This window comes from Gobio gobio (assembly GCF_949357685.1).
Source record: "Gobio gobio genome assembly, chromosome: 1".
Taxonomy (NCBI): Eukaryota; Metazoa; Chordata; class Actinopteri; order Cypriniformes; family Gobionidae; genus Gobio; species Gobio gobio.
The window spans coordinates 60,505,301-60,519,892 of record NC_137097.1 but is presented as its reverse complement, the minus strand read 5'-3'; the positions used below and the strand labels follow the sequence as shown (position 1 = coordinate 60,519,892).

Below are 14,592 nucleotides of genomic sequence, written 5' to 3'. Positions count from 1 at the left end.
CAAACAAGTTAAAAAAAAAACAATCTATTTTTGGCTAAGAGGCTAATAAGAGTAAGTTCATTGTTCTTGGATACTTAAGCTGCGAGAAACCCAAACTCCCTGAGCAAAGCAGGCTCCTTGAGGACTCGGGATAATTAGTTCCACTTTTGTCTTCTATTTCCTGATTAGACTCCAAACTGCTGCACTTCTCTCTTTCAGGACCGTAAGCTAGACTACGGAGGAAATTAATCTTCCACGTAAATACAAAAATATGATACGAGTCCATGTTTAATTAATAGCTAGCCGAACATCAAGAGTTGTTTTGATCCAAAAATAGATATAGCAGCAAACTGTGCATGCTCACGCATTTATTAGGGAACTATTGATCTTTTAATCATCGGTTTTATGAGTGTCTGTTTTTCTTATCAAAATAGGGAATTTGTGAAAACACAAAGCATATGCTGGTTTTGTTCTGACTTGAAATGTTTAATGAGTGGCTTTTGGTTTCTGAATAACTCGCCTTTGATGTGTTTAAGCTCAAAGGTCAATCGATCCTCAGGCTAACATCCCAGTCTGTAGACTATATATACTACTGTATGTATGCCTTTGTGTCATAGGGGTATACTCTCTTTAGATCACGGTGACATACATAGCATGCTTTGGGCGCATTCACCCGTAGCTAGTTGAATGTCCTTGTGGTCATGTCAAGTGAATCTTACTCCGGTCCTGAAAGAATCCTTTTATACATTAACTATGAGCGAGCAGTCTCGCTTTGCCATGCTCCAGAAAACAATCCTAGATTACTTATTTATCGTGAACTCAATACATTTCATAGCTCTATATGCTCTGAAAAGAAGATGCTCACAGCAATATAGCCGAAGCCAAGAAACGCTTTTGATGAATGGACCCGTTCATCCTTCCACCCTACATACTCCGTATAATAACTAATTACTGTCTGTGTCACTCAAGATATCTTCCATAGATTAAGCACAAAAGTCATTACACCGCTTTAGTTAGCTCTATAAGAGCTCTGTCATTGTATAATCCTTGAGAGCAAGAATAGGAGGGTCGTACATTAATCTCATTTTCACAAAACTGTAATTCGGGCCATCCTTTGGAATATATTACAATTTCGACGCAAATCTTCCCCATAAAAGCAGCCTGATAAATGAATGATTTCCCTCGAGCAAAGATCACCACAAAACCAAAATCATACTTCCTCTGCATTCCAAAACACATCGCTTGCTCTTTCTTTACATAGACGTGCACGTCTTGCACTCCATTAAAGTGTCTGTGACAAAAGAACTCGATGCTTAAGCTTCCATCACAAAACTGTAATGTGCTTTTTATAAGTGTACATCTTTTAAGTGGTTTCGCGTTGAGTTTGACATTTGTAATATTGACAAGTGGAGGCGTTAACTTTACATAATGGAGAACCTGAACTACCTCTTGGAATGACAAACGTTAAGGCAAAATGGATGTTTCACGTGTATGTAAATGACCATTTCTTTTATATCCGAAGTTAATGTGGATGATGGCGAGTCAAAATGTGTTAGAAACACCTAAAAAAAGCAGCTAAAAAGTAATGCACAACACAGATTAATCAATGACACCTGGAAATTTTAAAATGGCTGACAAGAAATACAAAAGGAAGAACAGTTCGAAAAGTGCTTTGGGTAACAAAATGTAATGATAAAAGCTGACTAAAAGAAGCAGTTAGTGCAGGTGTTGATATAATCATTCTTTTCATTTATTCTCATGTGTACTCCAGGCTATTTTGTCTCCTACAGCTGAAATAATCTTCAGACGTTCATGTTTCTTTTCGAAATTATGTTGTGTATACATTTAGGAAAACTACTAGTAGTAGTTTTATGTTTTTTATCCACCGTGCAGTCATGATTTTTTTCTTTTTTCTTGTATCAGGTCTGTGTTTTAATCATCTGCAATACATCACAATGACAGACATAGATCAAATGCCATCTGTATTCTTTATTGGCTGTGATGAATCAATTAGCATTGTGGATTTTCAAAAACCTGGTGAGTCAGCCTGGAAAATAGCCCTTCCTAAGACGCCATTTTCAATAATCAAATGTGTACATCTGCTGTGAGTAATACTGTAGGTCTGCCTCCATATTTTGAGTCTGATGAACTACAAATAACAAGAGAGGAAATCCATTGCAGCATATGGCTGTATATCCTGCCTGATACATCACAATTACTCTGATGCTCCGTCCGGTCCTCCGAGGCCAATTAGAATATCCAGAGCATGATGTCAGACATCATTGGTATTTTGAGACAGATTACACCGCGCTAAAACATTCCTCCTCTCTCTTATTAGAACATATGACCACTTCTGTGTGTAGTCAGGTTTCATTTTCAGTAAATTCCTAAGCTCGTTCAGATGGATGATTATGACTCTGAGCCAATGCATGATGTAATGATCTTACTCTTGCGTAACCACACCCCAGCAAGAGGTCTGGTCCACATTACTGCCTATTATGGCCAGGAACTGCACATTTAGACAGGAAAAGTATGTCTGAGCAAAATGTAAAGTCACCAGTCATGGTTTGTTTTGTTTTAAGGGATGTTTAGGGGAAGGCTACGGAGCCACTAAAGGGACATGGTGGACATGGTGGAATATTTTGCGTTCTCTGACAAACTTTTATGTTCCCCCAGAGACTATTGATGTGTAAACGGGATTTGGTGACACTACAGTGTGTAACATTTAAGTTCATGACTATTTTCATAGTAACGCTTTTTTTTTGGTTTTTGCACTTTGCAGACAGTCCCTTCGGACTTTTCTCTCAGCCATCTGCTCATATAGATCAATTTGTATATTATAAGGCTCGTTTTGAGAAAAATTAGCTTTGTAGCTCGTTGTCTACATTACTATGATGTTTTAACAACATTAAACTCTTAAGTTATTGTTCGAATCTGTGAATATATTGGCAACTTTACTGAACTACTTGAAGTAAGCACTGGCCGTATTTCTTTATACTTAAGTCCAAGTTCAAAATAAAACTCTATAAACCACTCCATTGTTAACGTACAGAGCTGTTAAAAAATGCCACTTTTTTATGCCACTCCAAACTCACAGCAGGTTTTGCGAGAGAACGCAAACACCTCCTATTCCATTTTTTCACAATGCTGAGTGATATGGCAAACAAAAAAAAATCACAATATTTTTTTCAGTATCATTCAGTATTGATATTTATCACAATATTCATTTCATACCATTAATTCAAGTCACCTTTATATATATATATATATATATATATATATATATATATATATATATATATATATATATATATATATATATATATATATATATATATATATATATATATATATATATATATATATATATATATATATATATATATAACACTTTTTTACAATACAGATTGTTTCAAAGCAGCTATACAGTGGTTAAATGCTACAGTGGTAAAATGCTTTACAGTGGTTAATGGCGAATGAAACGCATTCTACACGTTTGCTGGACCTCAAGAATCCATCTAATCATAACTGTGTTGTTTACAAGTAAACTCCACAGAATATACTACCTTTTAATTTAGGGCCCCATAAAATCCATTAATTACATTATATATATTATATATTAACTTGTCCTTTGTTGAATTATTCAGATCTTCTGCTACAACAATTGATCGTTCTTGTGTCCAATAATAATAGATTTAGTGTGAGTCTTTTATGGTGAAATCCTCGGTGAGAAAATGCCCCTCAGTATGTTGCCCTCTCTGAACTTGTGTTGTTTTTGTGCCAAAGCTGAGGGTATGTAACGGCATCCATCAGCCCTCCCTGGTTAAAAATCAATTCAGAAAGGCAGTTCTGTAGCAAACAGCAGATTTTATGCTTTTATTTTTGGTCTTAGTGTTTTTGGAGGTCCAACAGTTCAAGCTTTACTCTCTCCTCATCTCACTAGGGGGAAACGAACATTGTGGCTTTTGCTTTTCTTCCTCCAGGCCTAACAGAGACAGAGTCACTCAGATGTGAAATCACGTTTATAGAGGTCTTCATCTTTTTTCTTCTCCGTCTCCTACTGCTGCCAGTCCACAACATGAGGAAGTGTAATCACACTGCCTTTTATTATAATTCTCTTGATGGCTTTTGTGCGTATGATCCCACGAGTGTGGGATTGGTATCTCACTGAGTGACAACACAATATCAAAATGCCTTTTTTTTCTATTTCCAATTAAATTCACATTTATTATGTGGTCAAAATATTTCCTGTGATGCTCAATCACTGTCATATACAAATTGCTTCTTTTAGCCTCTCTTACTGTGGCGTTCCCCCTGCAGATCTGCAGCATGGAGGTTGGCTTAAACCAGATGTCAAAGAAGCCACACTCAAACGCAGGCTCGTGCATCAGTAGGTACCACTGTGGAGCATTAAAGGGATTCTCAGAAATGCTCAAGAGATGAGCCGCGTGACTTTTCCGTCTTAAAATAACCTGAAAATCAGCATTAGGGGCAGCCACTAGAGGAAGCCCCATCAGTCCTCGCCAACGGCATCCTTTCATTCAAACCCCCTCCCATCATCTGACACTTGCACACACTGTGTGGCTTCAAAGACTCAACCCTTCTTATTCTCTCTGCTCTTGGTCCTCTTGGATTTGTTCTCTTTTCACCCTTATTAAGGCCATGTTGTTGAAGGTCCTTTTTAATTGGTATTTTATTGTATTGTATTGTATTTATTTATTTATTTATTTTGAGAATCTATTATTTAAACAAAAAAGTGGTACTTGATGAAATAAGGAACAACACATACAACAATAACTGGCTGAATGTAGGCCTACCTTTACTGTATTAACATCTTGTTACAGAAGTATACAAAATACTGTAAACAATGAATGGACATGAAATTACATTAAAATAATTATTAAATTAATTTTACTATACTTTTATCTTACTTGTACATAAAAGCTGTTGCACAAACTTAATTAAATAAAGGAAAACTTTTCCACGAAATGTAATTTGTAACGTGTGAGCAGGGATGAGGCATAGTGAGAATCCAAATGCCAGCACAAAACATAACACAGATAATCCAAGAACATGAGAATAATCCACAGAGAACCAAAAGGAGACCAACAACAAGAACACTCATACAGGAGCAACGACCAACAAACAACAACTGAAGCACTGGGGTATATATACACAAAAGGAAACACGGTTAACAAGATAACAAGGGGGAGTGGCTAATAGGCAACACCTGGGGAAACTGATCACAATGACAAACTACAAAGAACTACAAATCATGGCACAAGACAGGAAATAACAGAAGTCCTCACAAGACAGGGAAACACAGGCTGGGATCATTACATAATTACATTTCTCCAACAAAATCTAATTGGTTTGAAATAATTTGTTTTAATCTTGTTGTATGAACATAAATTCATTTAGTCAAGAATACTAAAAAATAGTGTCATTCCTACCTGATAAAGAGGGGTAGAACAGATTACCATATGTAGACTGTGGGAACTGTGTCAAATTAATGTATTTTATTTATTTCTATAAAAACTAAATGCAATTGATCACATGCTAAGTGTAAAATTTGTAGTGATCAAGTAAAACCACTGGTTTCTCATCACTGGCATTAGTGGTTACTGCTCATTGAGAACAGGCCACAATGTCTACACTTCAGGATAATGGTAACCTCAAAAATCGAAACCACAAAACATAACTTTTAAATGTTAAATATAACATCAAACTTTAACAGGTCTTTCCCTTTACTAAAAAAACACCCATTAAACATCACTTAATTTCAACATTTAGTCTCCTGATCCATCCCTATTCAAAGCATGCTAGGAACTAGACTGCCCAGTTTCATTCAGTGCAACAGAAATTATTCCCACCACAAATGGTTTAGGTTAACTTAACATTTTATAAGTGTAATTTCATTTAACATAATACAATTGATTGCAAATGCCAATTAACTAAAGATTTGTGTTTATTTTATTTAAATAAACTGAGCAAACGGCTAGAATAAGTGATAAGTTGAATAAGTTGATTGAGCTATCTGCCTAGCAACAAGGAAAATGCTATGATCACATTTCAACAGACATTTAAAAATTACTAGTAATCTGTAATCCAAAAGTTACTTTTCTCTCTACCTTATTTTTAACACAAGAGTGTACGTGGCCATTTCTAAGATGAATGTGCAAAGCTTCTGCTGTCATGCTGCTTGCTGTTGAAAACTGGTATTTGTTATCATATTATTTTTTAATTATTATCGTAATCATAAACACTGGTTTGTAGAGCAAATCATTATTTCCCTATAACGGCTAATGAAAAAAAATTCTCACACATTCACTGTATATAGCTTACTTCCGCATTGATTCCGCAGCCGCAATTAATACTCAGCTCTCACATGTTTTTGTATTCAAAAACATGAGATGCAGGGTATTAAAATAAGGAATATGCAAGTTCCCGAGACAAATTTTTTTAATCAATGAACTGCTTTTAACTACCTAGCTTTTTTAGAACACCCTGTCATGTCCGAGATGCTGAAAAGACAATGTAAAAACAGTGTAATAGAATTCCAACGATTGCTAAAGCTTGGTATATACTGGTAAACCCAGCCTGATCTTCCATCGATTTGATTTCGCCCTGCAACTCAGTCTGGAAACCTGTACATTCATTTCTACTGCTTCTGTTACACTTTTCAGGAACCAATCACAGACTGGCTTATCCCCCTGGTGCACTATTGGCGGGTTTAACACGATGACGGATAGAGAAGCGATGGGTCGTTGCCCGTTGATCACGCCTCTTGTGGTCTGATTGAAGGACTATCCAATTGCGTACAGAGTCATTTAATTTATGCTCGTTTATCACGCCTCTTGTGCAGTAGAAAATACATAGCAGCCTCCCCAGACCAATGTTCAATCTTAAATTGAGCTTGGTCTGGTGATAGCCATACAAATATACGCCACAAGAACAAAGAAATTTGTTCGTTTTCTCGAGGTGGCAAGAACAAGAACAAAGTTCGTTCTGGCCAGGGCATTCTATACTTCACTAGAAAAACAGGTGCCGCACAAGTGCAGAACCCTGCCCATTTTAAATGTCTGACCAATCACACAATAGTTCTCGGACACCCACAAGAAAAAAGTTATGCTCAGATGATGTGTCGAGAACAAGCTGCGAGAACTCTCAAACCAGGGCTGTGAGAACAAAATGACGGATTCTTGTGGAGTACGTAATGGCCTTGAGTTGCTCTAAAGGTACGGTCACATTTACCATTACCGGGCGAAACCTTGAGGGCGAAATCCAGTCATTCCAACAATAATACATGCAATTGGGAGTTTCACGTGAGGATTAAAACCAATAGAAAGCTGCTCAATTTGAAGGTGACTTTTGTTTGAGCTGTGCTTCATACATCTATTGACTATGGACCTAGTGACCACAGCATAAGCCAATTAGTTGTTCCATGTTGCCATGTAAAGGTCAAAAGTCAACAGACAAATATATTTGGCAGCAGAATGATGTGATTGACCAGTAAGAATAAAATATTGCACAAGACAGATGCACAAAATCTGCATTAGAATAATCAAATAAACCATATGTACCATTTCTTCTTCCATGCACTCATGGATGTTTTTTTGCCTTTACAGAAATTCATTATTTTGCTAGTGCTTACTGAGTTGTGCTGAGATTAATATAATTAATATCTTTCCCCCTTTTTTTCCAAATGTTTTGCTTTTGCACATGCAAACAGACACTCTGTATATTTCATAATAACCACATGCAGAGTTCAACATCACTGGAATAAGCAGTGAAGTCAATAAAGCCCAGATGACAGTGTATTTCCTCTCTGTTGTTTGGGTTTGCCTGGCTTCTTTTGGAACAAATACACTGACACACACTGACAATAAAAAGGCTTTGTCAGATTGCTCCAAACAAATATGTCCTTCATATTTTCTTTCTCTCTTTTTCTCCTTGCGTTTTGCTTCATTCTTCTTTAGTCCCATGCTCTTTTTACCTTGAAACAAAGCCCTGTTTCTACCTGTGAGGATGAATAGAATTTTAAATAACTGTTATAACACTCTAAAAAACACTGTGTTAAAAAAACAACCACATTTTTTAATACATATTGACTACATTTAAGCTTGTTTAACAAATATTAGAAGTAAAAAATAAACAGTCACGACCGTAACGGTGTTGGATCTTGTGCCGGAGCTGGTACCTTGTTCAGTGGGATAACTTCTAACTTCAGACCGCCGCCCTGCGTTTCACTCCTAGCCGAAATATGCTGTGACTGGCTCCATAACCTGTCCATAAACAAACAGTGAACACCTCCGAGGACATATTTAATTTATATATCTTTTTGAATAAGATTTTATTCAAGGGCAAGGCATCAGGCGTTTCCATCAATAGTATCCAAAAGACTGACTTGACACTTGTGTAGTTGACTCACATCGCGCCCTGTATAAATTACATACAGCACAATAATGAATTCATAGATAAAATATCTACACAAAACAGTATTTTTACCGAAGATATGCAGCAATTTGACGGAGCTGCACTGCTCTCCCCTAAAGAGGTTGCAAAAAGCCCGCAAATGCCGCAATAAATAACTCAACCCCTGGGTTGTTATGTCTGACCCAGGAGGTGGGTTACACAACAACCCAAACACTGAAGAAAAGACCCAAAAGGCTTGGATAATAACCCACGATTTAAGTGCCAAGTGATAAGTGAGGGAAAAATGTATCTTTTAACCCAAAACTGCTCTGATACAGAGAGCAAGTGCTAAAGAGGGCAAATGTGCATTGGACCAGTACAGTTTCTTAACATAAAAATCTGTGTTTACCCAGGGAGTTCCAGACTTTAGGAACAGCTCCAAAGGTCAGAAGCACCAGGATGCCGAGGATAATGAGATTATATTGAACTCATCCAAAAGTCTGTGAGTAATGCTTATGCACCAGGGAAAATCCCTTTAAGAGGTTTCTGTACAACTGGCATGCTAAATGTTAGAAATGTAAAGAAACATAAATCCTTTAGCTCTGTATCTGTAGAGGTAAAAACAAGTTTCAATGTTCCAATTGTGTCCCTTGTTTCTTGTCCACTGTGGGAGATGTTGATGCAATAATCCTGACGCGTGCAAGGTTGCTGTAAAAGATCCAGAGAAGCCGTTCATGTTTCAAACAATAACTGAAGTTTATTAAATCAAAAAGATTAATCACAACATAAAACAAACAACTTAAAGGCTGCTTACTGGTTTGTTGAAACCATGTGCACGGTCAAAAGACTGTATGCTCTCACCTATAGAGGGCACACACTCCGTTATTAACTTCTTTATTTAGAAATAAACCGTTATTAACAATATTATAACAAACTGATATTTAAATGAACAAATGTATTAAAATTAAATAAGGTATTAAGTATGTCTCCTACAGTATCTTTGAAGGACGGGAGTTGTTGTGGAATTTACAGATAACATGCCATTATTGAACATTTCTATTAACAGTATTGATGAATGAAATCAATGGCCATTGTCTGCAGTAAACACATCCTTACTCTCCTAATGAAGGAGATCGGTTCAAATATTTAACCCGCGGGTGCTCCCATTTTGCATTTCAAAAGACCCAAGTCTCAGAAGACGTCCAATGGCCGTGTTGTTGTTGTTTTTTATCTGAAGCAGCTGCGGCAATGCCAAAGTGGACCATGGCGGGGCTATTTTTGCCCACATACCCATGTGTAGCCTCCTTCACTTGTCAGCAGCTGAGCAGAGGCTATCAATCAGAGCTGAGCGGCAGTAGGATGCACAGGCCACTGCGGCGCTCATGGTTAGTGTGCCGGTGATATGCTCCTCAGGACCATATGGGGTCTGATCTCCTGTGGGCACCGGCCCATTCATGGCTCCCCATGTCATGCTTACATCACATATAGGTCAGGGTCTTCTCACAACTGTGAACAAGGTGAGCATTTAAGATGGCCATGAAGTAAAGAGGCGAAATGAGAGACTTTCTTTTGGGGTTGGAGATGGGTTTTTTTGTTTTTTTTATAGGGTACAACGGCCCAACAGGGCTAAAGGCGCACCAGGGTAAAAAGACGCATTTGTTTTTATTTTCCTCTAAACCACCAGATGGCACAAAAACTTGCTGCAGCCCTTTCCTGATCCTTGATGGGATCGCGGGCAGCAGTGCAATGTTGATTCTGTGCTATTCTGATGTTTTTTTTAAATGTTGTAGATTTCAGTAGCAAATGAGAATCGTTACAATTACGGAATATATTTTTAGACAAAGGTCTTAATGATTTTCATTAAGAATAATCTGTTGTCTGGGCGAAAGGCACATTAATGCAATTATCTAATCAACCAATCACATGGCAGTTGCTTCAATGCATTTAGGGGTGTGGTCCTGGACTCCTGAACTCCAAACTGAATGTCAGAATGGGAAAGAAAGGTGATTTAAGCAATTTTGAGCATGGCATGGTTGTTGGTGCCAGACGGGCCGGTCTGAGGATATCACAATCTGCTGACCCAACTGTTGTTTGAGGGTGGCCAGTAGGCGGACATTATGCAAATGTATAACATGGTGATGTAATTAATGCTGCCTTCACGTGCTATAGGACATTTAAAAATCATTGCTGACGAGTCTGTAAGTTTGCTGTGTATAAAACATACAATACTTCAAATGATTATTCATATATGCAAATATCCACTACATTAATGACAAGACAAGACGATCAAGCTGTTGTGGGAAAAACTTTTTTTTTTTACCTGACACAGCAGTAGTTCTATGTTTAAAGTTTATGGCGCAGCCCATCTCTGGAATTTGGGTTTCACAATTATTTCCAAACATCCCAGTGGTAAACACGACCTCAGAGGGCGTTCATGTGCAATTTTTACCTAGGAAACTCGTATTTACGATAATTCCGATAGCACGTGAAAGGCAGCATAAGTTACGAAAATAATGGCCGGACTCTAAACAAGGCAAGTGTTCTCTGAAGAAGGGTTGAACTCCCTTTGCCATGGACTTTGTGATTTGTAACTTTACAAATAGTTAACATGCACGAAGAGCTATATTACACATTAAATGACACGTAAAATAATAAAAAATATGGCCATCAATTAATTAAACCACACATTATGTTCCATACATTTTTTGAGCACATAGTTGTGTAACAGATTTAGAAGTCACATTTGGAGCTGCTCTTGTTCCCCGCATATAAGGAATGGCCGGGATGATGCGGTTGTTGAGAGGGGCCACAGTTTGGGTTAAAGGTAGCATACGCCAGGGCAGCTGCAAAATCTGCCCTGCCAAGGACACAGTGCTTCCAAAGCCTGCTCTGTGCCATTAAATGGGCCATTGACCAGCTAAATGGAGTCATTATGATGAGTAACTAAAAGAATTGCACCCAAATCCATGAACCTTGTCTCTGCGGAGCTCTGGGTTCCGCTGCTTTTGGGGTTTCACAGGCTTTTGCTAAATGACAGCTGCCTGAGACCTCTTTCAAGGGAATGCAAATGACACCCTGACCAGCTAATGATACCACATCAACACTGCTTTATTGACAGTTGCAGTGCTCGAGATATCCATTGGGGGAAAAAAATATTGGTCCTGAGACCTCTTTTCAGAGGAGACTTGTATGAATGCTACAGTAGCAGGCTTAGGTGTAAGAGGCATACAAATACAGAAACGCTTTAAAACGACTGTATGTTTTCAGGTATTTAAAATTATAATAGTAGTGATTATAATAGTGATTATTTTTGTAAGAGATTGTAAGTGAAACAAAAGCTAGTGGCTAAGCACGATTGCCAGTGCTAAACCTTTAAACAGCTCAAGTGCTAGTAAAAAGCAACACAAACATAATTTGTAATGCTAGTGGAGTGTTAGTGGGAAATGTACAAAAATAAATAAATAATAAAACATAATTATAAACCAATGAATGTAAGAGGACTTTCAATAATATTTAAGAGGGTCAAGAATATAAAATAACTGTTGAGTTTGCTATTTTACTAGTCATTTCCTTGTGAAAAAGTCGTGCACTTTAGCATACTCTTCAAAAGAGTACTTATTATGGAAATATACTTTGGTGCATACTGAATGTAATGGATCTCATACACTAATAATTGTGTGGAATATTTCATATTTGTATGCAAAGAGAACTTCTCCGCCTAATTCACAACATGTGCGTATGTACAAAACCAGTTTAAACAGAATAAACACATTTTATACAGACCCAGATTACAGACCTCTAATTAGCCAGCTTAACATACGCGTATATTTGCTGCTTTATTCAGAGAAACCTCGCAGCTGAAGCTATAACTCAACTTTTCTTACTCTTTCACAGTATATAATACTGAGTAAGACACCTAACCCCAGCTGCTCCCAACGAGCTGGATGGCGCCTTGCATGGCTGACACCATCGTCGGTGTATGAATGGGTGAATGTGAGGCAATATGTAAAGCACTTTTGCACTTTTTAGCATCAGTACGGCACGCTTGGAACCTCAACCGAGGTGGTACTATTTCAGCGAACTGTACCAAGCCGTACTGATCCGCATCATGTGGAAAAGCACCAAAAAGTGAGCCGTACCGAACTGTACCATGCAGTGGAAAAGTGCCATAAGTGGGGCAGCTGCTCTTCGAGCCCTCCCTAGGTCTACAGCGCCCCATAGTCTTTCAGTGTAAATCTGTGGTGAGAAATGGAACTGCAGAGCGCTCTCACACAACTTCCCACATGACTTGCAATATTCTAAAACAACATTCAGACACAATAAATACTACATTAACCCCCTCGAGTCGGCGGCCGCGCCGGCGCGATCGGCTCTCTTTTTTTCTTATCAGTGCCAAAGAGACTCAAATAACTCTGTCTTTAATCATTCAGGCAGGTGTTTTACAGCAATTCTAAGATGTATTCTGCATTTGTTGTGTATACTAAAGTCTGTCCATCATCATTAGTGCGCCACCCTCAGGCTGAATTAACACAAGGACATTAGAATTCTAGTGTGTCTGATGTTTTCAGCGATTAGGCTATAAAGCTTATATGGTTATCATAAACTAGCACTGAGACACAGAATCTGCCCTACCAAAATGTATGGCCAAGAGCCGCTACAGCACTAAGTGCACATTCAATACAAAAGTGCACTTCTTTTCCACAAAGGTTCAACAAGATATCAATGCATCTTAATTTTTTTGTCTCATGATTTGTCTCTGACACCACACTAATTCATTTCTGATTGTTATCCTGAATCAAAGAACCGGTTAAAATCAGTAGGTGTAATGCAAATTACGAAAGTACTCATATTTACAGCATTTGTCAGAAAGGCACATCAAAGACATCCTCAGAAGGAGTCAGTCGGCACCTTCTAGTGCACTTTTACTCCGCTATTGTGGAAAGGATTCTGCCATTGTCCATCAGTGTGTGGTAAGGCATTGCTGACTTCCTAACAACAACAACAACAACAACAACAACAACAACAACAACAACAACTATAAAAGAATGAACACATCGTCACTAAAGCCTGAAAGGTCACAGGTACAGATCTCCCCCCAGCTGAATCCATGAACTTCCAACACACCGCCACACATACTAAAAAGACCCATCTGACCAGAACATAACTGGTTTCAGCTGCTCCCCTCAGGCAGATGCCCGAGTCTACTAACAGGCAAAACATTCCGATTAAAAACAGATTCTGTCTAACAGCTATCAGACTGCTCAATAAAAATTTGTTGAGTAACTCTATTAATCTTCAGGTACACGCTATGGTCCTTGTTTACTTTAAACATCTGTAGTGATATAGCGGCTATTCCATATTAGGAAATCACATGTCCATCTGTTAATCAGATATGTATAATATATCGTATGTGCTGGCAAAATAAGTTGCAATGAGCAAATTTTCCAAAAATAGTTATCGTTATTCACACCCCTATTAAAAAAAACCCCTTCAAAACGATGTAGGATTTAATTGAATCGTCAAAAAAAATACTGAGCTACACCTGTTTGAAGTCAATAGAGTCAGCAAAGTCAATTTTGAGAAAATTATAAAATTTTCTGAAGGTTCCAAAACAAAATCACCTAGCAACCGTACCATAAAATCACTGGTGATAACACCAATTTTGAAACCAAAAAATCATATAGGATAAAATATATATTCAACTTTTCTTCCATGATACCACAATTATTTGATTAACATTAATGAAACCGACAGTCTATATATTAAGGCCTACAATACCGCACACATCTAAAATAGTGCTACACATCAGATGTTTTCCCCAACAGTTTACCAAATGTTCATTTATGACATAACACATAATGTTTGCATGAATACTCTCCAAGACAGATATTTTGAAACAATGTTATTCTGTGTGGGATCGCGCGCTGTCTGAGGCATCTTTGAGCGTGTGCTTCGGATCTGTAAGACAAAGGAAAATTACTCCTCTCCTAAAACATAAATAAAGATACTTTTGGATGTTTAATTGCTATTTGGAGCATGGATCACTAAACGAGGGCTTACAAACTCATTTTTGTGAAAACCTGAAAAGTAATCATGCAATCAAAATGGACAATTTATACATATTTTATTGAATATTGCAGGGGTTTTTTTTATAAATAATTTATCCGTTCACATCATTAATGTGTTTTTTAAATTCAA

General features: G+C 37.7%; 1 protein-coding gene across 4 annotated transcripts in view; it reads left to right on the top strand.

The window, feature by feature from the left end:
• The window catches only part of elfn1a (extracellular leucine-rich repeat and fibronectin type III domain containing 1a), a 127,604-nt gene that overhangs the window by 59,002 nt on the left and 54,010 nt on the right, over positions 1-14,592 (top strand). For 2 of the 4 annotated variants that reach the window (XM_079824377.1, XM_079824375.1), the window contains exon 2: positions 8,808-8,896. The exons of the other annotated variants lie outside the window; for them this stretch is intronic. The gene's annotated coding sequence lies outside the window, so the exon portion shown is untranslated. The remainder of the gene's footprint in view (positions 1-8,807; positions 8,897-14,592) is intronic. 4 annotated transcript variants of the gene reach the window in all.